General features: G+C 44.4%; 1 protein-coding gene across 5 annotated transcripts in view; it reads left to right on the top strand.

Moving 5' to 3' along the window:
• Positions 1–25,950, top strand: part of PCDH15 (protocadherin related 15) — a 497,507-nt gene that overhangs the window by 194,950 nt on the left and 276,607 nt on the right. For all 5 annotated transcript variants that reach the window (XM_085064475.1, XM_085064474.1, XM_085064476.1 and 2 more), the window contains exon 4: positions 25,088–25,135. The gene's annotated coding sequence lies outside the window, so the exon portion shown is untranslated. The remainder of the gene's footprint in view (positions 1–25,087; positions 25,136–25,950) is intronic.

The following is a 25,950-nucleotide window of genomic DNA, read 5'->3' as shown; positions in this document are numbered from 1 at the left end:
CTCTGGGTATGTTTTTGACAGTGGTTTAGTTTGTTTCTTGGTGAAGATTAAAGCTCTGCTGTAAATATGGGTACATTTTTCAGGATTCTCTCTCCCCTTTATGAATCCACTTTCTCTCTCCCCAGCTGCAGATGTGAACACACTCTCCTTGCTTCTAACAGCTTGAGGGTGGCTCTTGCAATTTGTTGGGCTCTTAAATTCCTGGAATGCTGGATTGGGCAGAGTGTCTGGCAGCAGCCCTTGCCTTGGAGAAGCATGACCAGAGTCATCTCATTTTTCCTCCGTCTGGTGGAAGCAGAAAATACAAAAACTATTTGTAATTTCCAAGAAAAACACGGACCAGAGGCTCTGATGTTGTTTCTGGTTTTCCCCTTGTGTTTTCAGACTGCATCCTTCTTCCCTTGGGAGAGAAATTCAAGGTTCCAAATCCATCCACAGATTATTTTTTCTCTCTCTCTCAGAGTGTTCAGGCCTTTGACAGAATTCCTGTTCTTGCTCACTTGTTTTGGAGTGTTAGTGATGCATTGGTGGAGCAGGGGGTTATTTTGCCTAATGGCTTTCTTGGCTGTTTTCCTGGGAGGAGAAGTGAGAAATACAGACATGAGCTTTGTGGCAGGGCACGAGCTGTGCTTGGTTCTTGGAAGATCTGGCAGCCACAAGCAGAAATCCTCCTGCTTTCCTGAGAGCCCAGACCTTGGAGGCTCATCAATTCCTTGCCTGTTTTTACAGCTTCATTTAATGAATCTTATCAAAATGGGGACAAAATTCAAGGCTTTTTGGGGTGGTTGCCCACTTCCCCCTGGCTGGGAGATTTTGATTTTTTCTTCTTAGAATCTCCTGGCTGCACTGCTGAACTGAACACTGTGCAGGAAATCCTGGGAAGGGCAGAGAGCTGCATCCCGTGGAATGCCAAAGATTTGTAGCAGAAGGGAATAACACCCAGGTCACAAGATTTTAGGCCTGTAATAGAGACTCTGATATCAATGAGAATGAGAGGATAATCCGATCCCAAGATTTCCAGGCTGAGGAGGAGTCTGTGGATCCCTATATCCACAAAAGGCTGACCTGGAGGTGAAGTTCTCCTGACGTGATTTATGTGTGATATATTTGAAAAAACAGAGGAGTATTTTGAGAGCCCAGGGCCAGGTTATTTCCTGTCTTTGGTTTGGTCTCTTCTGATTTCAAATAAATGGGAATTGCTGTATGTTTTTTGTTCTGTGGCAAGGAGTGCAAAGCAGGATTTCAAGACCTAAAACACCCATTGGGCCTGTTTAAAATTCTTGCTGTTGTAGTGGTAGAGGAAGGATTGTTTAAGGTAGCATGGGAGAGAAGTGCTGCTTCATGGTGTTTGGAAAGAAAAGCTTTTCTCTAACAAAAAACCCTTTAAATAAAATCCTTGTCCATAATGGGCAATTCCAGGGAATGCTGGTGCAAGTGACAGATCCTTCCAATCCGAGGGGCTGTCCCACTTAGTGTCTTCCATGTCAGAAGTTAATCTTCTGTGAGCTGTCATCCTGCGGAGTAGAAAGTTTTGTATTAATTGAGATGGAGTTAGCAATCATGGGGGTGTTGAATGGATATGTGTCCTGCCTGTACAATTTCTGCCTTTCCCCTGTCCCAGAAAACCAGAGGGAGCTGTCTGTAAATCAGAGTGGGCTTTGATAAAAGGAGCATTTTTCCAGACTGATAATGTGAATAAATAGCATTGTGAACTCTTGGTTAGGGCTAAGCCAGGCTTTTCTCATAGGGCATTTTCTGTACAAAAACAATTATTACTCAGTCACGATCCTTTGAGCCACGCTGGATGTTTATTAAGCCTCTTATTCCTTTGCACAGATTCTTGAAATAATAACTTTTCCCTGCATAAGGCTGAAGATTTACAGTTCCACAGAACCATGATGGAAGGAACCTACAGGGATCATCCAGTGCAGCTCCTGGACCCCAACAATCCACCCTGTGCATCCCTGGCAGTGCTGTCCAAACACTCCTGGAGCTCTGGCAGCCTCAGGCTGTGCCCATTGCCTGGGGAGCCTGGGCAGTGCCAGCACCCTCTGGGGGAAGACCCTTTACCTAATTTCCAACCTAACCCTGCCCTGGCCCAGCCCCAGCCATGGGTCCTGTCCCTGTCACAGGGAGCAGAGGTCTGGGCATTGGAAACACAATCTTTTAATACATTGACTTTTATGGCAGTAACAAAACCCAGTGCTGGATTTTCAGGGATTTTCATAGCAGATTTGTGGAGTGACTCTAGCAGAAAGCAGGAATAGTCTCTGGCCAGGCTGCACCTAATAAATATCTATATATTGGTGTCATTTGCTCTGCTCTGCTTTCTTTGAGGAGGACTTGGCAGTCATAATTAATTCTGAAACCAACCCATCCCTGAATTCCACATTACATGGCTGAGAGTTTTTCTCATTTTTGTTAGAAGAATCCAATTTAGTCGTGATTGACCTTTGTTCCTTCCTTATAGCAGAAGTTATTTGAGGAGCAGGTTTTATCTGAAGCTAATGTATTTGATGTGTTTAGGGAGAAATTTATAAGGCAGCTTTGAAAAGGCTGCATAAAACTTACGGATGTGAAAACATTTGAGGAAGTTGGTGTGTTCTGGTGTGGCTATTTTAAGGCTGTGACAGCATTGGATTCAATCTGTTTTCCTTAGCTGAAACGAGCACCCAGATTTAGCATCGAGTCCCACTTGGATTGCTTTAGGTTGTTTATTTTTCCTTGTTTTTCATCTCACCTCTTCTCACATTTGAGGAGGAGGTGGTGGTGCAATGCTGGAAATATTGCCCTGTGTTACTTTCTTGTTGTTATTATTATTAAAAATAACCTTATGCCACCAGTTTAAATGGGGCTTTTTCATAGAAATAAGAAACGTTTGTTTCCCAGAAGGGATCAAATAACTGACATATTTGCAGTGTGTGCAGGTGTGGTGTTTAGCAGGCATGGCACATTCCTGCCTGGAATGAAGCGTGTGAGGCTGCTCCTGGAAAGCTCCCGAAGCTTTAGAACTTCCTTTCATCTGGCTGATTGCTTCAAACCTGCCCAGGAACCCAGAACTGAAAGGTGTGGAGATTCTCCTGCCCATCCCTTCCTTTTCCATCAGTGCCCTGAAGGGATTTTCTAACATAACTAAATTTCTGATGAGGGTCTCATTCCAACCTGTGACACATTTCAGGTGGGGAAGTTACAGCTGTGTTTACACTTCATGGATGGAAATCTGACATGTGTTCTGTCTGTTGTGACAAAAAGAGATGGCAGGGGGTGGAACTGGGTGGGATTTAAGGTCCCTCCCAACCCAAACCATTCCATGGTTCTGTGACTCTATGACATCACCTCAGGCTCATGTTCTGCCTTCATCTCATGTAGAAATACAGAAAGGGTCGATTTTGATCAAAGCTGGAATAGGTTTCTGGACAAGGAACACAAATGAATCATTTTCCTAAATGTTTTATCTTTCCTGTGGCTGGAACTTTCATCCAGAGGTGCTATTTTTGAAACTAACGGTAAGTACTGAGCTTAGGAGATTTTAAAAACACTCATTTTTCTATAAATCAGCCTCTTCTACATTTACCTTTTTTTTGTTGTTGTTGTTTTTATCCCACCACATCCAGCAGATCAGCTGTGAGAATTATTTTGGAGTGGAATGGGATATAGTGTCAGTCTAGTGGCTGCTGAAGATGAATAGTCTCTAAATAAGTAATAAAGCTGAAGTGGCTGTAACTCGCTCTGAGGAGTTTGTTTATTGATACTTTCTGCCACTTGAACTTAGATTTTGCTGCCATCAAGTTGAAATGGGCACTGCCATTGGTTTTTATTTTTTTGATCTTTTTTTCTGGGGGAGGAAGGTGGGGGTTGTTGTGGGGTTTGGGGTCTTTTGATTGGTTCTTCAGGAGCTGCAGGAGCATTATCCTGACAGGGCAGTTATTTCTTATTACAATGTACTCCAAAGCAAGGGTTGAAATTACAGTTTAAGGGAGGTTATTATACTTTACTGCTTCATCTAGAAGTTTGCTAAGCAAAAGATTTGTTTATAAAGAATTCCATTTGGGTTTCTGTAATGCTGAACCAATGACAAATCATAATTGGGCTTCTGTGTGCAAAAATATTTTTCATGCCTTCAGTTTTTTATGAAGTTTATCCCAATTTGTCTCTTCCTCCAGATCCTAATAATAATTAGTTTTAAAGCTTTAGATGAAACTGGGTACCGCCAGGAATTCCATGATTCTTCCCACACCAGTGGTTTTCCAGCCCTCAAACAAATTGTCTCTTTTAGGCTCATGTGATTCCTTTGCATTCACAGGTCAATTCCAGCTGTAATTAAACAGAATTGGGGCTCTCATGGTGCTCTGGACTTCCAGAGGGAATTAGGTTGTGAAGAGAGCTGAATGCAGTGGGGTGCTCCGGAGTGCCTTCGTCTCTTTGTCCTCACAGGTTTAGTTCTTGGGAAAAGGAATATTTGGGAAAGACAGGAGCCTCTGGAACTGAAACAAAGCTCACATTTCACATGGTACTTGCAGAAAATCTGGAAATCTGAGACTGCCAAACAAAGCTGTTGATGGTGAGAACTCAGCAGTGGTAGAGGATTGGTCTCTCTGTGCTCTATGCAGGGTGCTGTGTACTATAAAATTAAATATGGTTTATTGGTTCTTATTCCAGCTATCCAGGAATTATTTTATTGAGGGATGGGATGGATTTTGCTTGTGATCTCACAGTGAGCACACACCCAGCTGGGAATGACACAGTGACCGTGGTAATCACACATAATGAGGCTGTTGGCTGTGGATTTTACTGAAGAGTGTAATTTTAGGCACATTTTACAGCAGTCAGGATAGTTGTAATCTAATGGCTATGTGGGAGATGTCAGAATTCAGCAAAGAGTCAAATCCCAAAAGCCGTTTGGCACCACTAAATTCCAATCATCCAAAGGGACATCATCACCTGAAATGTTCAATTCAAAGACACTGCCTTTGAAATACAAACAAAAACCCATATGTGTCATTTGTTTGTGCCTTCTGTGCTGCTAAAGTGAGGTCTGTGCACATCTGGAGAAAGGCAGTTGTCTTTTGGTGTTTTGCCACTGTCTCAGAGGTGGGGATGAGCTCAGGTCTCATCCAACCTCAATTTCTTGGTGATTCTCTGATTATTAAACAAGGAGTCATCAACAGAGAGCAGAAGAGACCCTGAGGGTTTTCCACAGAAATAGAGGGAAATTGCTGAGGCTCAGTGACTGCAGGGTCTCCAGCAGGCCCTTCAGAGAACAACTCCCAGCTAAGCAGACTTTAAAAGACAGGAGCAAGTCAGTAGTCTTTTTATTTAAATGCTTTCCCACAGTGTTGTATCACTTTTATTAGACTATTCCATAAAAAGTGCTATGCCATGTAATGGCAGTAAAATAAAATGTGAGGGCTTGAAAGATTCTGTCGGATTGTGTTGGCTGTGGCTCGTCTCTCACCAGATCATTGGTATTTACCCGTGTCTCAACCCCCAGTTTTGTACTTTGTAATAATAAAATCTTGAAATATGGCTTCATTCTGGAGAGAATATAATCACTTTGTGAGAATTACTTAGGGAAAAATACATTCTGTCATTAGAGATGGATAGTTTATAGAATTACTCTGACTTCCAGAGTGTTCACTGATGTATTTGCATATACTAGTGGTGTGTTCTCCATGTTCAGAATCCCAGGATGGGTCAGTTAAGGGAGCACAGTGGGACATCTGGTGCCACCTCCCTGCTCCAGCAGGGCCATCCCAGAGCACAGGCACAGCACTGTGCCCACCCAGCTCTGCAATATCCCCAGGGAGGAGACTGCAGAGCCTCTGGGCACCATGTGCTCAGGGCAGAACTTCCTTCAGTCCTCTGCTGAGGTAACACAGGAAAGTACAGTGCCACAGCAAGGACACAAATGAAATCTTTACTCCCCCTTTCCCAATCCTAAGGTACATGAATGTGCTGCTGCAGGGCAAGAGATGGCAGAGGAAGCACTTAGGAATATCACACTAGGATCCAGTGACTCCTTCTTACATTGCCTTGCCTTGCAGTTCCTCTCCCACGTGCTCCCTGGTGGTTTTCCTGCAGAGTTCCTCAAAGGAGAATCCATCAACAATCCCTGCCACAGTCAGCAGTCTCTGCTGAGGCTCTCACCACCACCACGAGCCACCTTTCCTGTGTGACTGAGGCCTCTTGCAGGGGACCTCAAGGCCTGGAAGGTGGGGAAAAGGTGCTGCAGATATGCTTGAACAAACTCAGTGCCTTAAATCACCCTTCATTGCACATAATTGTTCCTGAAGGCTGTGAAAACCCGGAATTATTTCACATCAAGCTGCCTCATTATGGAGGTTATCGGGAGTGCCACATTTAATTTGCTAGAAATGAAGTGCTGTGAGAAGAGATGCAATTTGCACAGTCATGGAATCTTGTTTTGCAGCACGAATATATAAATACACCTTTTAAAACTTATTGATTAATAAAATACTCTCAGATGCTTCTGGATCCAGTGGAAACATCTTGTGGGAACTCACTGGTGGCTTTTAATGACCTAAGTCCCACTAATGCATGCTTTTAGTTCTAATTACAGAGATTTTCAACATCTTACTTAAAAATATAGAAATGAAAATAGAGAGTGGAGCCCTGTGGTTCCTTGGTGATGTGAAAGCTTTTGCGAAGCTTATGGTGCCACTGTGTGAGTGTGAGCAAAGAGAACAAACATGAAGTTGTTAAGACACCTCCAGATGGGAAATTATTGAAGGATGGGCCATGGAAAACATTAACTGGTTGGAAACCCTTTCCTTCACAGCTTTTAAGGTGTGATAGTTAAATATATTCCATGTTTTTGCTGGCTGTAAAACATCTGCTCTCCAAGGAGGTTTGTCCTTGGCAGAGATCCCACCTGACCTCTGTCCACCTCAGATTCAGCAGGTCAGTGGGAAAATTTTGGTTGGATATAGGGAAGAAACTCTTCCCTGGCAGGGTGGGCAGGCCCTGGCACAGGGTGCCCAGAGAAGCTGTGGCTGCCCCTGGATCCCTGGCAGTGTCCAAGGCCAGGCTGGACACTGGGGCTTGGAGCAGCCTGGGACAGTGGAAGGTGTCCCTGCCATGGCAGGGGTGGCACTGGGTGGGCTTTAAATCCCTTCCAACCCAAACCATTCTGTGTATGATTTTTGTAGCTGGGACAGCTCCAGTTGTGTGGCAGGTGATGGAGTATCCACGGGAAGGTTGCTGAGGGCTCACATGCACCATAATTCCACACTATCTTGCCCATGCAGACGTTTGCCCTGTGAGATACTGAGAATTTTATGGTGTTTCTTGCAACCCCTGTGAGTGAGTTATGGGTTCATTTCTGCAGGGGAGAATGAACAACATTAATGGGACTTTGGAGAGCGGTTTGAGTTGCAGAATGATGTATCCTTATCTCTTGAAGTTCTCCTGTACCAATCTTTGGAGCAGATATGAAATCATTCAAATGGTGCTTTATAACCTCCCTTTGGGAAAACAGATGTCCATAAACATCACTCTCTTTTGATGCCCTAAGAAGCAGCTCCTACCTTTATATACTGATTATAGCCACTGTACTTATAGATCCTGCTGTCTTTGCCTTTTATCTTCTTATTTTTACCTGTTATTTTGGTTCAGATTGGGAAAAGCTTTCACATTCACAGGTGAAGTTGGGTGTGGAAAATAGGTCCAAAACGAAACCTCGGGATCTTGGGAGTAGCTAGATGCTGGTGTGACTTATTTCCACTTGTAGGCCACTGATGAGAATTAAATTGAGGTCAGCCCTGGGCACAAAGGTTTATTTGAGAGTGTTGGTGTTGAGATGAGGTGCAATTAATGTGTGACCTCGGCATGCTGAAGCCAGGCACATCCTGTTGTTCAGCAATGAAAGCTGCTGCCCTGCGCTGAAGGGAGAGAAAAACAGCTTCCAGGGATGCTTTCAGCAGTGCCCCCAGGGCTGTGGGACATTTCTGGGGTCTGACATTCAGAAAATTACCATGGTGTATCTTAAACTTGTTTGTTTTTCCTTTAGCTCCCACTTGCTGGAATCTTTTCCCTGGGAGCTGTAAATTTATCCCTAAGTGGCTCCCTGTCTCATTCCCACCTTGGTGGGTTCATTCCTGCTTCCAGGAATGGCCTCCTTCCTTCCTTGTTCCATTCCATTCCATTCCAGGAAAGGACAGGAAAGGAAAGGAAAGGAAAGGAAAAAGGAAAGATTGGTTCTGAGCTGAATCTTTACACTCAGGGCCTCTTTCACATCCTTTTTTTTCATCCTGGATACCTTTGTTGTTTGTTATTCCAATGGACTGTGAAAGAGGAGCACTGCATGGGAGCACCTGGCAGGTTTTTTGGTTCCGCTGTGTGTTTGCCAGCTGTGGGTCACTCTAATTTCAGGAGAAATTTTTTTTTTTGTTTAAAACATGCTCTTTTTTCTTCATATAGAATTTGTTTTGTGCAAATCACGTTTACTACTGTTATTAACGGTGCAGTGTTAACCCTCGAGGATGGGTGAAGCTTCTTCCCACACAAACTGTGTTAAATCCATGGAGAAATTATCTGGAATGCCACAGGGCATGCACCCAAAGGTTATATTCTCCAAATCCTGGTATTTGATAATCAGTTGGTGTTCCTCGCCTCCCACATGTTGCTTGGAAAATGTTTTCATTAATTCATTGCAAAGCAAATCCAGTGTTTTGAAAAGGCTTTAAAAATCAGGCTGGATTTGGGATAGTGGAAGGCAGGCAGGAGTTATCAGGCTCACTGTGCTGTAGGCTAGTTCGGGGTTCTTGGTGTTTGGGGGTGGGGTTTTTTTGCCCCAAATTCACAGTATTTCATTATGAGAAAGTTAGACATTTTTAAAGAACACATCTTGCCAGCTGGGATAATTTGCATGGCAGTTTTTCCCATTTCACTGCTCCTGCTGTTTATGCAGGGATGTAATTTCAGTTGTAATTTGACACGGGCTCGTTTTCACTTCACTGTGAAGATTTTGGTTTGGGGAGGTTTGCTCTCTGTCTGCACTGGATGAACACTACAATATCAGATGCCGTGTGAACCCTGCATTTCAATTTGGCTCATCATTGGCAGAAATATGGAAAATGTTCTTGGCTGTGTAAATCAAATCATGCAAACCCTGCCAAGGCGAGGAGGTGAGGGTGGGAGGGCTGAGTTTAAAAAGCAAACCCTGAATTCTGCACAGCCTTTGGTAGGTTCTAAAATAGCTTTAGGAAAATAAGGAGGAAATGCAGGAGGCCTGGCTTGAAGAGGGAGCCTGGAGAATTTGGAGAACCAAGACAAATGCAAAGCCATTGGTTTGGGGTGTAGGGAGGAGTTGGAATGCCGCAAGTTAGAATGGTGTCAGGAGGGATTCATGTGGAGAGTTTGTAAGGACAGGTTTTTATCCTGGTTCCTTCCTGCTGTGTTTGATTGGCAGAGCATGGAGAACTTGGAAAACTCCTTGACTTGGGGTGAGCAAGACCCAGCACCAACCACAGCATCAGCGCCTTACCAACAGAGTTCTCCTCCTAAATCCCACCCCACAGCATGGCACCAGCTCCTGGCAGGAAAAATAACTCAGTCCCAGCCAAACCCAGGGCTTCGGGGAGAGCAGGCTTTGCTCTCATTGGTCTTCAAAGGGGTGGAACAGAATCAGACATGGAGGAAACACTTCCATCACATTTCCATGTCCACCTGGGAAAATTTGTGGGAGTGTGTTGTACTGGGATACTTGGATATGTCCAGAATCCAAGGAATGCAGAAGCTGAGAGGGAACAGTTGAATAACACTGGGTTTTTGTCTAGGAAAGATACTTGTGAAAGTCACATTTTTCAGAATCTCCCCATTTTTCTTCAGTGATTCCCACACCATTCCCTGGGGACAGCTGGGATTTGTGCCCCCAGCACTTGGAATTTTGATGGCATTGGGGGCTTTATCATTTGTTTAGTTTTTCTCCTTGCTGTTGGGATTCTGAAGTTCCTTCATCATGTCATGTGCTCAATAGAACATTATCGTTATGCAGAGGAGAAAATACCTAAGTTTTATTCAAGGGCTTTTTGCTCATTTGACGTTTGTGCTAAAAAACAGTGGATTTTTGGAGTGTGATTTTCTTAGCACAGCCTCTCCCAGTTAAGAACTTCTTGATAAGAAACAGATTAATAGAAGAGCTCTCACGATATGAGAAATGAAATGAGTTGTTTGTTTTAGGCTTGTAATTATTCTCGGCGATGGTTTTAGAGTTGTAACTGATTTGTAAAGCTTTAATAATCATAATATGCCATCACACCTTGCAGCGTTCCATGGGTGAATCCATCTCTGCTTCCGGCTTGGTGTATCAGCACATTTAATGTGCTTGTGTTTTCCACGGTTTAATTAAAACTATTAATTAACACAATTTCAAATTGCCCATTCTGGCTGCCTGCGGATGGGTGGAATGGGGATCAAACTGTTGTCTTGGGAGAACGCTGGAACTGACAGTGGAATTTGTGGAGTCAGGCACAGCTCCGGTGGTTTTTGGGAATTTGAAAGCCAGAGTGCGCCTTCCTTCTCTATCAGTTACAGGCATTTTGTAAAATTGCTTCCTTTGGCACGTGGGCAATGAGAATTCTGTGTTCCTGACAAATAAAATGAGTATTTTTCCCTCGGAATTAGTGAGGAGAGGCAGCAGGAATGACTCCCTGTCTATAATGCGTTCATTCGGAGCAGAACAAATGGTGTGAGATCCCTGCTGTCTGCTCAGGTTCCAATTTCACTACATGATGACTTAAAGGGAGGGGGAAAAGTCATGGAATGTTATTTTGCTCTATTTGAGATGTGGAAGGAATTTTAAGTTCTTCTATGTCGAGACCACTTTGGCTTGGTAAATACATAGCTGAATATTTGGCTTCAAACAGAGACAGGAATAATACATTTTGTCATATAATATAAAATAATAATAATATCATAACATAATTCTATGATCTAACATAACAAATAACATAATTCAGCTGGGAGGCTGCAGGGGCTAAGGGTGGAACTGAAATCCTGAAGAGCATTTCAAAACCATCAAGAAAAGATGCCCCTTATTGAAGGGAACAAATCTATTTAACAGTGGTCTCGAGAATGGAAACACCAAAATCATCCAGACCATAAAGTCATTTTGGTTTTTTTAATTAAAATGTCTATGACACTCAAATGTCCGCAGAAATTAATACTATTACAAAACCTCAGTAGCTTTAAAATTAATTATTCTTTGCCAGCAGCAAAGGCTTAGAGTCACCTGTGATTTGGTAAAAGAGACACTTTAGAGGAAAATTGTCTTTTTTTTTGGCTTTTCTACTTATTGTGGCTTCAGTCAAAGCCACGTTTTTTACATTGTAGTCAAAAGGCCTTAAGTCATCATCCCTCAGCCTGCTGAAAGCACTGGGGTTGTTCATTGGGCAATACTGTCAGAAGGTTGCAAAAAATAAAGTTAAGATTGGCCACTCAATTTCTAGAGTTTTCAACAATTTGCTGTGGGGTTCAGCCTGAGCTTCCCGATATTGGGGTTTTCTTTTTATTTTTTGCTGATGGCTGAGGCAGGTAGAGGATGTGGAGCTAGCAAAGGGGTGAATTTTCATGTTCTCCTGCTCTCCTGCATTTTGTCCTGAAAAGCCTGTTCCCTTATTTTATATAAATTCCACATTTATGTTACCAATATCTAGTCCCCTTTTTTCTGGGAAGACTCTGTGATTCAGCTGATGAAATATTTTTTCACTGCATTTGATGTCATGTTTGTTTCGTTCAGCATGAGGGAAAGGGGCTGCACGAGGGCCATGGAACTCCATTGATTTATTTAGGCAGGGGTGGGATCAGAGGGTGTGGTTTTCAGGGGATAAATATGAAAAAATACTGCATATTATATGCTGGAAATCAAATACTGGCTATGAAATAGTGGATATATTATGCAGACAGTTTTTAACTTTTAAGTAGTGAGAAGATGATGTTTGCTAGCCATAAAGGATTCACTGGAAGGTAATGGGGTACCAACAGCTGGATCATAAAATGGTTTCCCCAAATGTGGCATGAGAAGAAATTACACTTCTCATGGATGGCAGAGAAATCCTGCTGCACACAAATGGGATCAGTTAAAGGGGGATGCATGAAAGGAATCGAATTAGGATGGGAATATGCTTTGCTGAACATCTAATTGCTACATTTAACAAAAAAAGCATTCATTCTGAGCATGTTGTGACTGCAGATACAGTCAGAGCCAAGAAGAGGAAACTGCAGCCTTGGGATTCCTCCTCTGAGTTGACTCTGGCTTGGTTTGTCAGGGAATCCCAGAGTGGTTTGGGTTCGAAGGACCTCAAATCCCATCCAGTGCCACCCCTGCCATGGCAGGGACACCTCCCACTGTCCCAGGCTGCTCCAAGCCCCAGTGTCCAACCTGGCCTTGGACACTGCCAGGGATCCAGGGGCAGCCACAGCTTCTCTGGGCACCCTGTGCCAGGGCCTGCCCACCCTGCCAGGGAACAATTCCTTCCCAATATTCCATCCATCCCTGCCCTCTGGCAATGGGAAGCCATTCCCTGTGTCCTGTCCCTCCATCCCTTGGAAATAATCTCTCTCCATGTTTCTTGTTGGCCCCTCAGGCACTGCAAGGCCACAATGAGGTCACCCTGAATCTCCTTCTTCCCAGGCTGAATAATCCCAACTCTCCCAGCCTTTCCTCATGGCACAAGTGCTCCATCCCTCCACAGGCTTTACTCTTCAATTTAAAGAAAAATTCAGATTTTACTCATAGTTTTCTTTTTAAAATTGCTTTTGTTCATCTGTTTATCCACTGGGACTTACCACTTCCTTTCCTGAATGGCTTCCTGCTTATATTTCCTAATTATAAAATAAATGGAATTTTATTTAGACAATATCAAGCATAGCAACTATAAAAGTAATCACAAATCCTGTAATGCAGTCCCCATGCCTGCAGGTGTCCAAGGAAGACATGGAGGTGGCACTCAGTGCTCTGGGCTGGGGACAAGGTAGGCATCAGGCACAGCTGGGACTCCATGGGCTGGGAGGGCTTTTCTAGCCTCAGGGATTCTGTAATTCTGTAACAAATGGGCAGAAAGACTGGGAAAATCTATCTAAGGGCTTCTTGTAGACCTTTTTTGTCACATGCCATAGATTGAGGCAGGTTTCTCTTCATAGGGGTGAAAGGCAAGGACCTCTACAAACACATTTGTATTTTGAGGATGTTGTTGGCAGCAGCAAGAGCTTCAAAACTGCCTCATTACATGGACATAATGGGGAAAGTTGTTTATCTGCCTGATTAGCAGGGCAAAATTATTAATTTTTATCATTCTCCTGAGGGAAGATCCAAGAATTCAACACTCAGATTGGATATCCACCAAAACTGTGACATTCCTGAGACTCACACAGGTGTTGGGGATCAGTCTGGGATTATGAACCCTCAAGAAAAGCCTTTCTGAAGTGGCACAGCTGAGCTGTGAGCTGGCTGGGTGCCTCCATCTGCCCCTCTGGCATGGGGATGGCTGCCCACCAGCCCTCTGATGCCAAGGACTTTGAGCTGCTTCCCTGCCTGTCAAGCAAACGTGGCAAATGGAAAAGGAGCCCAACAACTGCCTGGGAACAAACCCATTCCCTTTGTGCAAAAAGCTCCGCAGAGCACAAGCAGAGAAGCAGGAAAACACAGTAATTAGGATCCTTGTCTTGTAATGGATATTACAATTATGAATGGATAATTTCCCTGATTCTTCTCTTCCTCGCCAGCCTGGAATTCTGCGTGGGCAGACCCAGGCGCTTTGTGTTTCTGTGATTCAGTGTTTCAGGCTGGGTTCTCTCCTCCTGGCCTGCTCAGAGGTGAGGGCAGCACACCCTGTGCCACAGAGAACCCCTGGGAGGGGCAGGGATGGAGACCTGAGTGAAAAAAACTGCATCCTCTGCTTGGCAGAAATGCAGAAGATCCACATCCTCCAGCACATCCCTCCTCCTGCTGCCAGGACCTCCAGGCAGTGGTTCTTCCTTTCTGGGTGGCCTCTGGGTGACACAGGGCTGTCTCTCTGATTCTCAGACTCTCTGCAGATGTGGCAAGATGCTCGTTCAGCTGTCAGCAGTACCAAGAGTGGTTTTCAGTTCATCTGGGCTGGCAAGAGGAGACTTTGGTCTCTTGAACCCCTGGAAATGACAGCAAAAGGAGACTGCGAGGTGAATGTGTCTGGAGAGGATTTTGTGCAGCAGGACAGGATTTTTATGCAGGCAGCTGATGTCTTCCTGCCCTTTTCCCAGGAATTTCTGTGGGTGGGAGTTTTCCTGGTGTGCATGCAGGAATTGCTGAGTTTGTGCCTTTGGGGTGGCTGGATTTGAGCATTTTGTGGGTAGATGGGAGTGCTGGGAGGCTGCCTTTTCTTTTGTGTAACCAGGTGAGCTCTGTGGTTTTTGGCCAACTGATACACAGAATCACAGAACCCTAAAGGCTGGAAAAAACCTCAAAGGTCATAAAATCCAAACATAAACCCAGCATCGCCCTGTTCACCCCTAAACCATGTCCCCAAGTGCCACATCCACCTACCTTTTCAACACCTCCAGGCATGGGGACTGCAGAGCTCCCTGGGCAGCCCCTGCCAAGGCCTGAGCACCCTTTCCATGCAGAAATTCCTGCTGCTGTCCAGCCTGAGCCTTCCCTGGCCCAGCCTGAGGCCGTGTCCCCTTGTCCTGTCCCTGTTCCCTGGAGCACAGCCTGACCCCCCGGCTGTCCCCTCCTGGCAGGAGTTGTGCAGAGCCACAAGGTCCCCCTGAGCCTCCTTTGCTCCAGGCTGAGCTCCTTTCCCAGCTCCCTCAGCCTCTCCTGGAGCTGCTGGACATGTTCACATGAAGATAATTGAGCAGATATTACATCATCCAGTACTGGTTTAGCTCTTCGTCTCCAGTTCTCTACTTTGCATTTCTGCACTGCAGCACGTTCTTTAGTCAGGGCCCATGGATAGGGAATATCCTTCCCTCTTGGTCTGCAGATGTGAATCCATGAGCAAGTGAACTGATGGGAGAGGAGAGAAGTTTGGGTTACTTTTCCTTTCAGTGATTTATTCAGTATCACTCTAATTAATTATGCAATGTTACAACCTTTAAGTCTTCAGTTCTCCTTGTCTTTAAATTCTGTTAAAACCCGTGATGGCAGCATTTGGCTGCAGAAATATCTCCCCAAATCCATATCCCACTGGCGGGCTCAGGACCTTTCTGCTCCCTTTGGAACTGCTGCCTGTGTGAAGATCAATGCCCCGAAGTTGCCAGGAGCAATGCCCTGACTTCTGCTTTGTGCCCTGGGCTTTGAAGGTGTCCCCAGCTCTTGGAGGGGTCACGGAGCCCAACATAAACCCTGGTGCTCCAAAGAGCTCTGCTTTGTGTGATCCCTGTTCAAACACACTCCTGGCACTGCACCAGCAGGATATTCACTCTCCTGGGATGAAGTGGTGGAGATTTGTCTGAGCCAGGAGAGAATGGACCAAAGGACAGCAAGGGATTAAACGGTGCTGTTGATGCCAAGGGTATTCCTTGTGGACAGCACCAGAATCAATTGATGCTGAAGTGCAAAATGAATCTTCCTTTATTTCCAGGGCTGTGATCTAATCCCTCCAACTCTGTTTCTTCCCATAAAATACAGCAGGAAAAGCATTAATGAGCAGTGTGACATGAAGCAACTGTGATTGTGAACCCCAAAATGCCATCAGATTTCAGTTTATCAGTGAGTTAAGAATCAGATCTGGTGATGTTAAATACCACTCAGGGATTGTTCAGCCCCTGAGGGGCTGAGGGGCATTAGGACAAAGAGATGTGATGCTGGATGTACTGTGCTTTTGTTAGTGATGTGAAGTTTAAGAGATGAAGCAGAGAAAAGACTTTGTCCCAGCAGGAGGAGCTCCCAAAGGGTGGGATAACAGATAATCCCCTCGTACTAAAGCTGGATATCCCAGCTACAACAGCAATCAAAGCACAGCCAGGAGAGCCTGCAGAAACCTTCCTGAAAGGCTCTCTGGCTGCTACAGAGGCACTTTCAAAGCTGATAGAACAAGATCAATTCCCTCTTTTTCTAAACATTGCCCATTGGATGTGGGGGCTCCTCTGATGCTGCCAGGAGCTCTGTCCCAGGCAGGACTCTCCAAGATGTCCCCTCCTTTAGTAGCTGTGTCTTAACCCAAATGGATAAATAAAACCCCTCTTTGAATGGGGTCAGTGTGTTTGAGGAGTGAGAGGTTTCCCGGCCTCTTCCCCTTTTTTCTTTGGTGCAAGGATACCCAAAGGCCGTTTGGGTCTGGTTTTCTGGGATGTCTCCTTGAAATGAAGCCTTGCTTTGTGTGCCTTGCCAGAGCCTCATGTCGAGTGCATCGGGGTGTGTGGGTGGCTGTGCTCCTGTGATAGCTCTGAGTACTTCAGCACAACGATGCAATTTCAGAAAGGAAAGATTAGGGAAAGATTTTCTCTTGCCTTTCAGTCGTGAGGGCTCCTCCTGACAGCCAGGAGCCCTTCCAGACATTACCCTGTTATCTTTCTTGAGCTGTGACTTTTATTTTTCTGGTGATATGCAGCCGTGACGTGATGAAATGCAGAACCGTCATCAGGCTTTTACAGAGACAGATTTTTGAAGCTCAAAACACTGGCAAGCTCATTTTTAAGATTTGCCTTCACCAGTGAATTGTCACAGCAAAGAAATGACTAATTTTGTACTAAATAAGGGACAGGAGAGCTACAGTTCTATGGGAGTGCTGCTGTACATCCCAAATTTAAATCGCTGGTGGTGATGATGGCAAGTCCTAAAATGTTCCTAAATGATTGCCATGAGGGAGATGAGTGATCCAGCCATGGGTGGCCACATGTGAGGGTAGTGCCAGGCTATTCTTTGGAAACCACCTACTGTGTGGTGCCTTCCTCCCCAGCCTCTGCTGTGCTCTTCATCTGTTGTGTATTTTGTCTTCACTCCCTTCTTGGATTTCTTTGCTTCTCTTTTTCTTTCCCACCCTTTAAAGCCTGGCTGCCTTCCTGGGCTTTGCTTGAGTTAGGGTTTTTGAGGCTAAGAAAGGTGTGGGAGCATCTTACACCCTGAGCTGTGTGCTTTGGGCTCAGCACAGGATGGAGAGTTCTGGGGGTTCATCAAGTCAAATCAAATCAAACCAAATCAAACCAAACCTTTATAACTGCTGGGTATAAAGGGAATATTAGAAGAGTAACAGACCCAGGGGAGGCATTTTACCCCCAGCATCTGGGAAGTATGGGACATGCTCTCCATGGAAAATCACCAGCCAGGAAACTGAAGGCTGTTTCTGAGTCCATGGATGGAGATTTGGCAAAAAAAGGCACATGTGAAGCTTAGACTTTCCTCCAGGAGAACCCCAGTGCACGGTGGTGCCAGTTTGATAGAAATACATCCCTTGGTGTCCTTCTTGCCCTCTCACTGAATTATTTAGGCTGGAAAAGCCCATGGAGTCCAAGCTGTGCCCGATGCCCACCTTGTCCCCAGCCCAGAGCACTCAGTGCCACCTCCAGGCCTTCCTTGGACACCTGCAGGCATGGGGACTGCAAAGCTCCCTGGGCAGCCCCTGCCAAGGCCTGAGCACCCTTTCCATGCAGAAATTCCTGCTGCTGTCCAAGCTGAGCCTCCCCTGGCCCAGACTGAGGCTGTAGCACGTTTTTGCTACAAGTAAGAATGCTCCTTGCTTTTGAAGCAAAATCTCATAGATTCCTCATTCTACAGAAAACACAATAAACCCCAGAAGCAGAAGGTTTAAGAGGACAGACAGTCCTGGGAAAAAATCAGCTCTTCTAAGCCTCCAGTATAAAACTGGGTGTGATTGGAGATGTGAGGAGTTTGCACAGTTTAGAGGCCTCCAGTTAAAGCCAGTCCCAACCTTGGCTTGGTGAGTGATCAACGACTACAGAAGGCTCTGAAAAGGCTTTTGCTTTCCAGAATTTCTGTGTGGATTCCCTTAAGGCACCACTGCAGCAAAGCCCTGGGAAGTGCACAAGCACATAGTGAGAAAAGGCACAAATTATACAGAGATGCTTCTGCTCTGGCGTAAAACTTTATCTCTGCAAACACCCGGTGCAGAGGGAAAATCTGGAATGAGGATCAGCACCAAGGTATCACCCTATCACCTCTGAAATATGGGAGATGCTGCCGAGAAGTCATATTAGCTCAGGCACCTCAAAAACCTTCTGTGAGCCTTTAGAGCTCAACAGTTCCTCTTTCCTCCATAAACTGGGGCACTTGAGCTCTGTCTCTGCCAGTCTGTCAGAACACACACCCATCCATTTATCATAAAACAATCAGAGTCAGACGCAGCAACCTTTGGGACTTTGGAGTGTGAATGTTTCCCCACTCTGTTTAGTGAAATATTTATCTTAAGGCATTTTTGAAGTTTAGTTTTGCCCCCAGGTAAGTGTAAAATGCATGGCACTGCTTTTCCAAAGGTTGAGTATTGAATAGTATGGTTTATAAATATTTTATTAAATGCTTCCCCTCAGTGTGAGGAGTCTTGGAAATACAGCCAGAGTTTCTTCACTAATTTCAGGAGATAATGCAAAGGTCCAAGGAGGAATAGATAAAGTTAGAACAATAATTAGTGAGATGATTGTTATTCAAGTCACCAGACTAAGACATTCACCCTGAAGCATCTGCAGAAGTGGCCAGCACGGTCTGAACTGTTATCTGTGACCCTGGGTGCAGGAGAGGTACCAGAAGACTGACAAGGGATATTTTTTTGCAGAAATCATTGGTTTAGTAGATTTGTAATTTGTTTCCAATTCAGTTGTGCTTTTAAAAATTCAGAAGTGAACATCAGAATTATAATGTGGGGGAAGTATCCAGAAAGGTGGTCATGGCTGAGTGTGAGCCCAGTGTATCCCACGCCTGCTGCCACACAGGGAGCTGTTTTCCAGTCTGTCCCGAGCTTGTGACAAACATTAAACAACAATTGTCACGTTCAATTTTTATTTTTCTTCACTGGGTTGTGAGATATCACAGATTAGAACCAGGGAGTCGCAGACAGAAAGGCTTCAGAAAGGTCTGGAGGCATTTCAACAAGGACAGAGTTACAATTTGAAATGATGGTGATGCAGGAAGAAATGATCTGAAGTAATTACGATTTATTTCATTCACCGTGAGTGCTCAGCAATGCCCAACAGAGGAGATGGCTGTGCATGACTAAGAGGGCTGGGAAAGGCCTCAGGAGGGGTTGCAACAAGAAACGTGGAGAGAGACTCCTTACAAGGCCTGGAGGGACAGACACAGGGAATGGCTTCCCAGGGCCAGAGGGCAGGGATAGTAGGGACAGTTTTTCCCTGTAGTTAAGGTAAAAAAGGATTTTTGAAGTAGTTTTTAGGCTACTCGCCATGAAAATAATTTCACTACTTGCTTTTATCGTGCAATAAATTACCCACAAAAGAGGAGAACACATTAATTTAACCAATTTAACTTAATCCCAAATAGTGTGTTGTTTTATTAAGCAATGCTGTGGTGTAATTAAGAGTTGTAACTGATTAAACACCTTGTAAAGATAGGGCTGTTAATTAATACTAAATTACAATAAAATGAACAAAGTAACATAAACAAGCCATGTAAATGTTTTTAAATGACAGGGATAATTCATCAGCTAAAAGCTGCTTATGTGAACCATTTCCTAAAGACTTTGCTTCAATTAATATGTATATAATAATTGCAAAAAATGGAAATGGGGCAAGAAGAGCTTTCGTCAGGATTTTTCAATTCAAAAGACTCCTTTGATAAGAAACATGGGAGTATTTTTAAGCTGGATATTATCTAGTAATGTTGAAGCAAATGCCCTGAACCCCAACTTAAAGTATGCAGGGGAAAATCTAAAATTAAAACTCAATGGCACCTTCAAGCCCACCTCTGGATCTGACACTTGTTTTCCTCCCTGGAATATGAATCTCAACAACTCCTGTGCTGCTGGGCTTTAATGTGAATATTATGTATTAATGCTACAGCTCCAATTCAGTTCTCATTTGCAGCAATGTCAGGAAATGGCTGAAACTTCTTTGCATGCTTAAAAGGTTTGCTGGAGTGGCTGGTTCACAAGCCCTGCAAATCCCACAGGTATTCCTTTGTCGTCGTGAATTAAGTGGGGAAACACAAAATCCAGGATCTCAAAGTGCAGGAGACACAGAAATAGTCCTGAACTTCTCCAGACTTGGGATCAAATCTGGTTATGACCAAAGAACTTGAGGCAGATTTTAGCAGTGTCTGAGAACCCCCAGCAGCAAGATTGCCAAGGTGTAAAATACCACTCAGGCCTTGGGATTTCATTCTGTGTGAGGCAATGTACAAACTCCTCAAAATACCTCCCAGTTTTAATGGAGTTTTGGCACCTACTGAAAATTTAAGTCGACTCTTCCTATTATCTCGCAAACAGAAGCTCTAGAAATAGACTGTGGTTTTTCCTCAGGAAGTTATTCAAATTTAAAGGCTAAAATTATTATGCTTGGATCATGCTGTTGAATAACGCTGCAATAATGATGCAAAATAGATCTGGTGTGGGAACGAATTGAAGCCCCAATGTCTAAACCAGCAGGCAGCTGACACAGGATTGTGTCCACACAGCTCTGGAATATCCCCAGGGAGGAGACTCCTGATGCAGGAAAAATAGCTGGGAATGTGTGTGTCTGGAGCCATAAATCTGCACATTGCTGAAGGTTTCCTTGAATAGTTCCATGCAAGTGGGAAAAATATTAACCAAGCCAAGCACAGCCTTAAATGGGCTTACATAAATATTACACAGAAAATATAACACAGAAAATATTACACAGACTGGGGGAAGAAAGACTGTGGGAGCCTTTACACCTCCCTGTGCTGTTCAGACATTCCTGAACCTTATTGAGCTGGAGAGTAGGAGGGAGACTGCAGGAGGACAGGGGTGAGTGTGAAAAATGTGGAAGAGCATCCCTTTGTTTCAGAAGCACAGTGAAATTACATTGTGCAGGTCCATGCCAGCCCTGTTCAAAAACTCCTTCTGGCCTGTGGGAATGCCTGGAGTTCCAGTGAGTGTCTGGGAACATGCAGGTGCTGGTTGAGCCCAGCTTGTGGCTGAAACCCCAACATTGTGTTTGTGTTCTGGGAGCAGCTGCAGCTCCGTGTTTGCCCAGATAAATCCCAAATCCTTTCCTGGCCCCTGTGGGTTTTGCATTTGGTGCCTCTTGCTGTCGGTTTCCCCCAAACTCCCCTGCACATTAGAACTGAAAATGCACATCTGGGAGTAGGTGTCCCATCTTTCCAGCGTGGAAAGGCTGTTCCCAGTTTCTCCCTGCCTGTGAAGACCAACATGCTGCTCCCCACCACTGTCCCTGCCTTCCCACCTCCCCAAATCCACAAATGTGGAGCTCCCAGGGGTTTTCTGCCAAATTAACCCCTCATCTGGCTGTGATGGGAACAGATCTTGGAGCTCTGCGTGGTCTGTGGGAAGTGGGAGCCTGGCCAGAAGGGAGTGAGCAGCAGCTGGCCGTGGGCTGGGACACTCGTGGGCACTGCCATCTTGGTGCTTGGCAGAGCTGCTGAGGACAGATCCAGGAGTTCTGCCTCTCCATGGCTTTCTCTCCAGCTTCCTGATGGATAAGGGCATTCCAGTGGTGGCACAGTGTTTTCTGCTTTTAGACAGAAGTCAGCATTGAGACAGCTAAAGCCATTGCAGCCTGAACTAGCCAGGGAAAAAGTATTTTTTACATTTCTCCTCACATCAAACATCATCATTGGGATGATCCTTGTTGTAGGACCCATTTCGTTTTTGCTTTTAAGACATTCTAAATCCAAACCTTTTTCCAAGGCACTGAGGAAATCTGAGCAACCTGCGCTTAAGAAAAACGCTAAAACTTTTTAAAACTACTTTGGAGGTCTCATTTTATCATGAGCAGTAAATTCTTTAAATACACTTCTGATGCAGTTGTGAGTTTGTGTGGCACAGAGCACAGGAAGAAAAAAAGGAGAACTTGGATTTTTATTTTGGAATCCAAACGCTGCCCCTGTGTGCAGCCAAGCAAGTTCCACCAGCTGGGCTAGAGCAGCATTTCCGTGCAGTAGAAACAGAGGCAGACATAAATATATATGAAATGTATTCAGAAAACATGAAATAATGCTAAAACAAATCTTACTTTGACTCAGGCTTACTTTCCATTGCCAAGAAAAACATGACTGGGTTTATTTTCCACAAGAAAGTTGGCGGTAAATCAGATTTTCATGGCTCCCATTTGACAAGAAAACTTTTAATAAAAATGCTGGGGAAGTACCCTTTAAATATTTGTGGGATTTGATGGAGACTTTTTGGAAGATGTTTTCCAAGAGATTCTAGAAACAACACCTGTACTTTGTTTTACCAGTGAATAATTTGTAACTCAAACCTGGGGCAGATGAGTTGTATTCGTTCTGAAGGATATAGTTGCATTTGTATTTTTTTGGTGAAAACTTTGAACACACTTTTCAGGCAAAATTGAACCCTGTTCCTTGCTGCAGTTGAGGAGAAAAAATGTTGAAAGCAAAGAATTCTGCTGCCCCCACCCCAGCCCATTTTGGTTCATGAAGTTGCTTTGTAAGCAGCAAAAAAAGGAGTTTTGGTCTCTGCAGAAAGCAGATTCTGTGAATATTTCAGGAGCTGATCAGTATTCTTTAATTTCGTGAGATAGGGATAAAAATTTCTAAAATTCTGCACTGAGATTCCAGATCAGCCACTGAGAGAGATGAAGTTTGCCAGGGTGTGATAGAGGGAAATGTGCACACTGTAAGGATCATTACAGGTAACATTGGCTTAATTGAAATGAAGGGAGTAATTTTCAAAGCTGTAGGAGAGATTTAGGATTCTGGCTTCATGAGAAATAGGAATTTGCTTTCCTTAGCTGAGATAACACTGAGATAATACCAGCTCTTCACTGGTTTACACCATCTTTGCCCTTTAGGCACTGGAATGGACTTGGAGGTCTCTCTGGAGCCTTCTCTTCTCCAGGTGAACACCAACAGCTCTCCAAGTTTTCCATCCCCTTAATCATTTCCATGGCCCTTTAGAAGGAGACGGCTGCCCTCAAAAATGAGAATCTTAGGAATGCACCCAAAGACTGCTTCAGACTGAACAGTGGGAGTTGTTTTATCAGTTTTTGAAATTCAGTTTTTCTTCAGTTCCAGCGTGGAATAGGCAAGTAGTGAGCACAGCATCCTAAAACAGTTCTACCAACATTTCCTCTGAATTTTGGGTCAATTTCACATGAATGGAATTTTGTGCATGTGAATAAGGTGCCTTTTAGAGGAAACAACCCCTGCTTTCACCTGCTCCTCTCACTCCAAAGCCCAGGCTGATGGAACAGCCACAGCTCATGGCTCTGTTGCCACCTTCTAGGGAAACTCGGAATTGAACCCTCTGGTTCTTGTTACAACATTAAAATCCAAACCAATTCCCATCCAAACAGCCTATTTTTTCTTTTCCCTGCAAAACAATCTGCAGCAGTCGAAGCCCTTGGTGATTAGAGGAGAAGTGTTCTGCCGTGTGTGAACAACACACAGCACGATGCATCTTCATTACCAACGCGCACAATGACGATCATTTATCATAAAAGCTGCTGACAATGGGCATTCATCTCCGAGGAAAGCAAGGAGGAAACTCTGTTCTCATGGCAGTGCAATTCATTTTGTCCCTTTCCTTCATGCCTGAGGCACTGGGAATTCTCTGGGCAAAGCCATTGCAGCCGTAGTGTTGTGGATTTTTGGGGGTGGAATGTGGAAATCTTTTGGTGGGATGTGGAAACCAGGGGTGATCATGCTGCTGGCAGAACATGCCTGTGTTTCGCACAGCCCAGAGCAGTTTTCCTCCCATCCTGAATTTTGGAAGGACCTTAAAGACCTTCCATTCCATCCCCTGCCATGGCAGGGACACCTTCCACTGTCCCAGGCTGCTCCAAGCCCCAGTGTCCAACCTGGCCTTGGACACTGCCAGGGATCCAGGGGCAGCCACAGCTTCTCTGCCCACCCTGCCAGGGAACAATTCCTTCCCAATATCCCATCCATCCCTGCCCTCTGGCAGTGGGAAGCCATTCCCTGGGTCGTGTCCCTCCAGCCCTTGTCCCCAGTCCCTCTCCAGCTCTCCTGGAGCCCCTTTAGGCACTGGAATGGACTTGGAAGCCTGTTTGGAACCTTCTCTCCAGCTCTGTTCAGAGCAGAGAACAGGAATTCTTTCAGGAGGAAATTTCAGCAGTATGTTTTTATGCTGGAAACAATTTTTTCTTCCTCTTGAAAAATATATTAGAATTGTTGGATGTCTGCAGAAATACAAACAAATGTCTGCTGTAATAACCTGCGTGCTGCTTATTCCTTATTTCTGTCTGGTTGTACTTCTTTTTTTCTTTTGTATTTATATATGTATTTATATATAGAAGAGATGAATTATTTGGTCAAGCAGACCTGGGAAAAGAGATGCACTCCCACACACATCTGGTGTCTTGTTAACGAAGCTTTACCCATTTCACTCAGTTAAATTCCAAAGGCTAACAAAATACCAGGTTGTTTCCCCTTATGGAATATTTTGATGGAAGTCAACACAACATCCACATATTTCCCCGAATTTCCAGCAGACTTCAAAGCTGGGAATTACCTCCTATACCCCTCAGTTGTGTTCCCCATCTCTGGGATAACTCACAGGCACACAGCAAAAAAGAGCTGGAAAGAGGCAGTCGGAGATTTTCCTGTTCAATATTTCATCTTGGGGAAGGGCAGAGAATATATTTGAGTCGAAACAAATTACAGATAAGTGCCTGATGTGTTTTAGGATGGGTATTTTAGAAGGATAAAACTTGTTATGAATTTCTGCCTGGTTTCTGAGTTGACAGCCTTCATGAAAATATGTAAACTACTTTAATGAAAACCTCAGGCGCTGTTTTCTTGTTATTTTTCTTATTTGAAGCTGCCTTTATCAGGAATAAAATAGCAGACATTGAAGGCTGTGTGTTCTGCCCTTCTCTCCTTGTTTGGGAAGCGAAAACTATTTAAATAAAGGAAAATGTATGAGATGAGTTTCTCTTCTTAATCAGTAATTAAGATATGAACAATATCATTAATCTTCTATTTTATATTTTCCAGCTGATCAACATCTAATCTCCACAGCTATGGCTGAGAAGTGCAGTTAAGGTACTGTGATAATTCCCTTTTTAATATGGGCATGTTTTGGCTGAAAATGATTCCCAAAATGCTCTCTCCAATGATTTCTAATAACCTGTATGCCTTGAGGCTGAGTTCACCTCTGGATGGTTTTAATTTGCCAATTTGTTCACTGCACTTCCTGAAAATGACATTATTTTTTTTTCCCTTGGATTCCTTAACTTTTGGGTTGCTGGTGGTAAATTCAGGAATGTTTTAGGGTGTCTGTACAGACACACAATGAGAACTATGCTTCCACCATGAAGGTCATGTCTTTGAAATAACAACGCCGAAAATGTGGTGGGGAAAGGCTGGAAAACATGTCCCTCAGGAATGCTGGTGCTGCACGCTCTGTGGCACCAAGGATTTGTTGATTGGAATCACAGGATGGAAATGGGCTCAGCAGCTCCTCTGGGCCACAGGGAAAAGAGGCTGGCTTTGTTGGGAACGCACATCTCACCACCAGGATTAGCTCCCTTCAGGTCGTGTCTCCACTTGTGGAATTCCAGCTGGGATTTTGAACATGGAGTGGTAAGAAGGGAGAAGGAGGAGGAGAAGGAGGAGGAGATGTGGCAGGTTCCTTTTTCTGGGCACTGAACTCGAGTGGCAATGAAAAAAAAATCATTTCTTTCCAAGGAAAAATCCAGATAAAGATTCCAAACTTGGTGAGCAATAGGAACCAGTTGTTCTCAAATGGCTGGAACTAATTCTAGCCAAAGCAATTGTCAGGGCAAAATTTCCATTCCCCTTCCACATCCACATCAGTTTAATATTGCTGTCTCAGGAGGAAGCTGGAAAATCATCCT

Source organism: Lichenostomus cassidix, chromosome 6 (assembly GCF_008360975.1).
Source record: "Lichenostomus cassidix isolate B80296 chromosome 6, HeHo_3.0, whole genome shotgun sequence".
NCBI lineage: Eukaryota > Metazoa > Chordata > Aves > Passeriformes > Meliphagidae > Lichenostomus > Lichenostomus cassidix.
The sequence above is the reverse complement of the archived record's forward strand: the minus strand, read 5'-3'. Positions and strand labels throughout refer to the sequence as shown.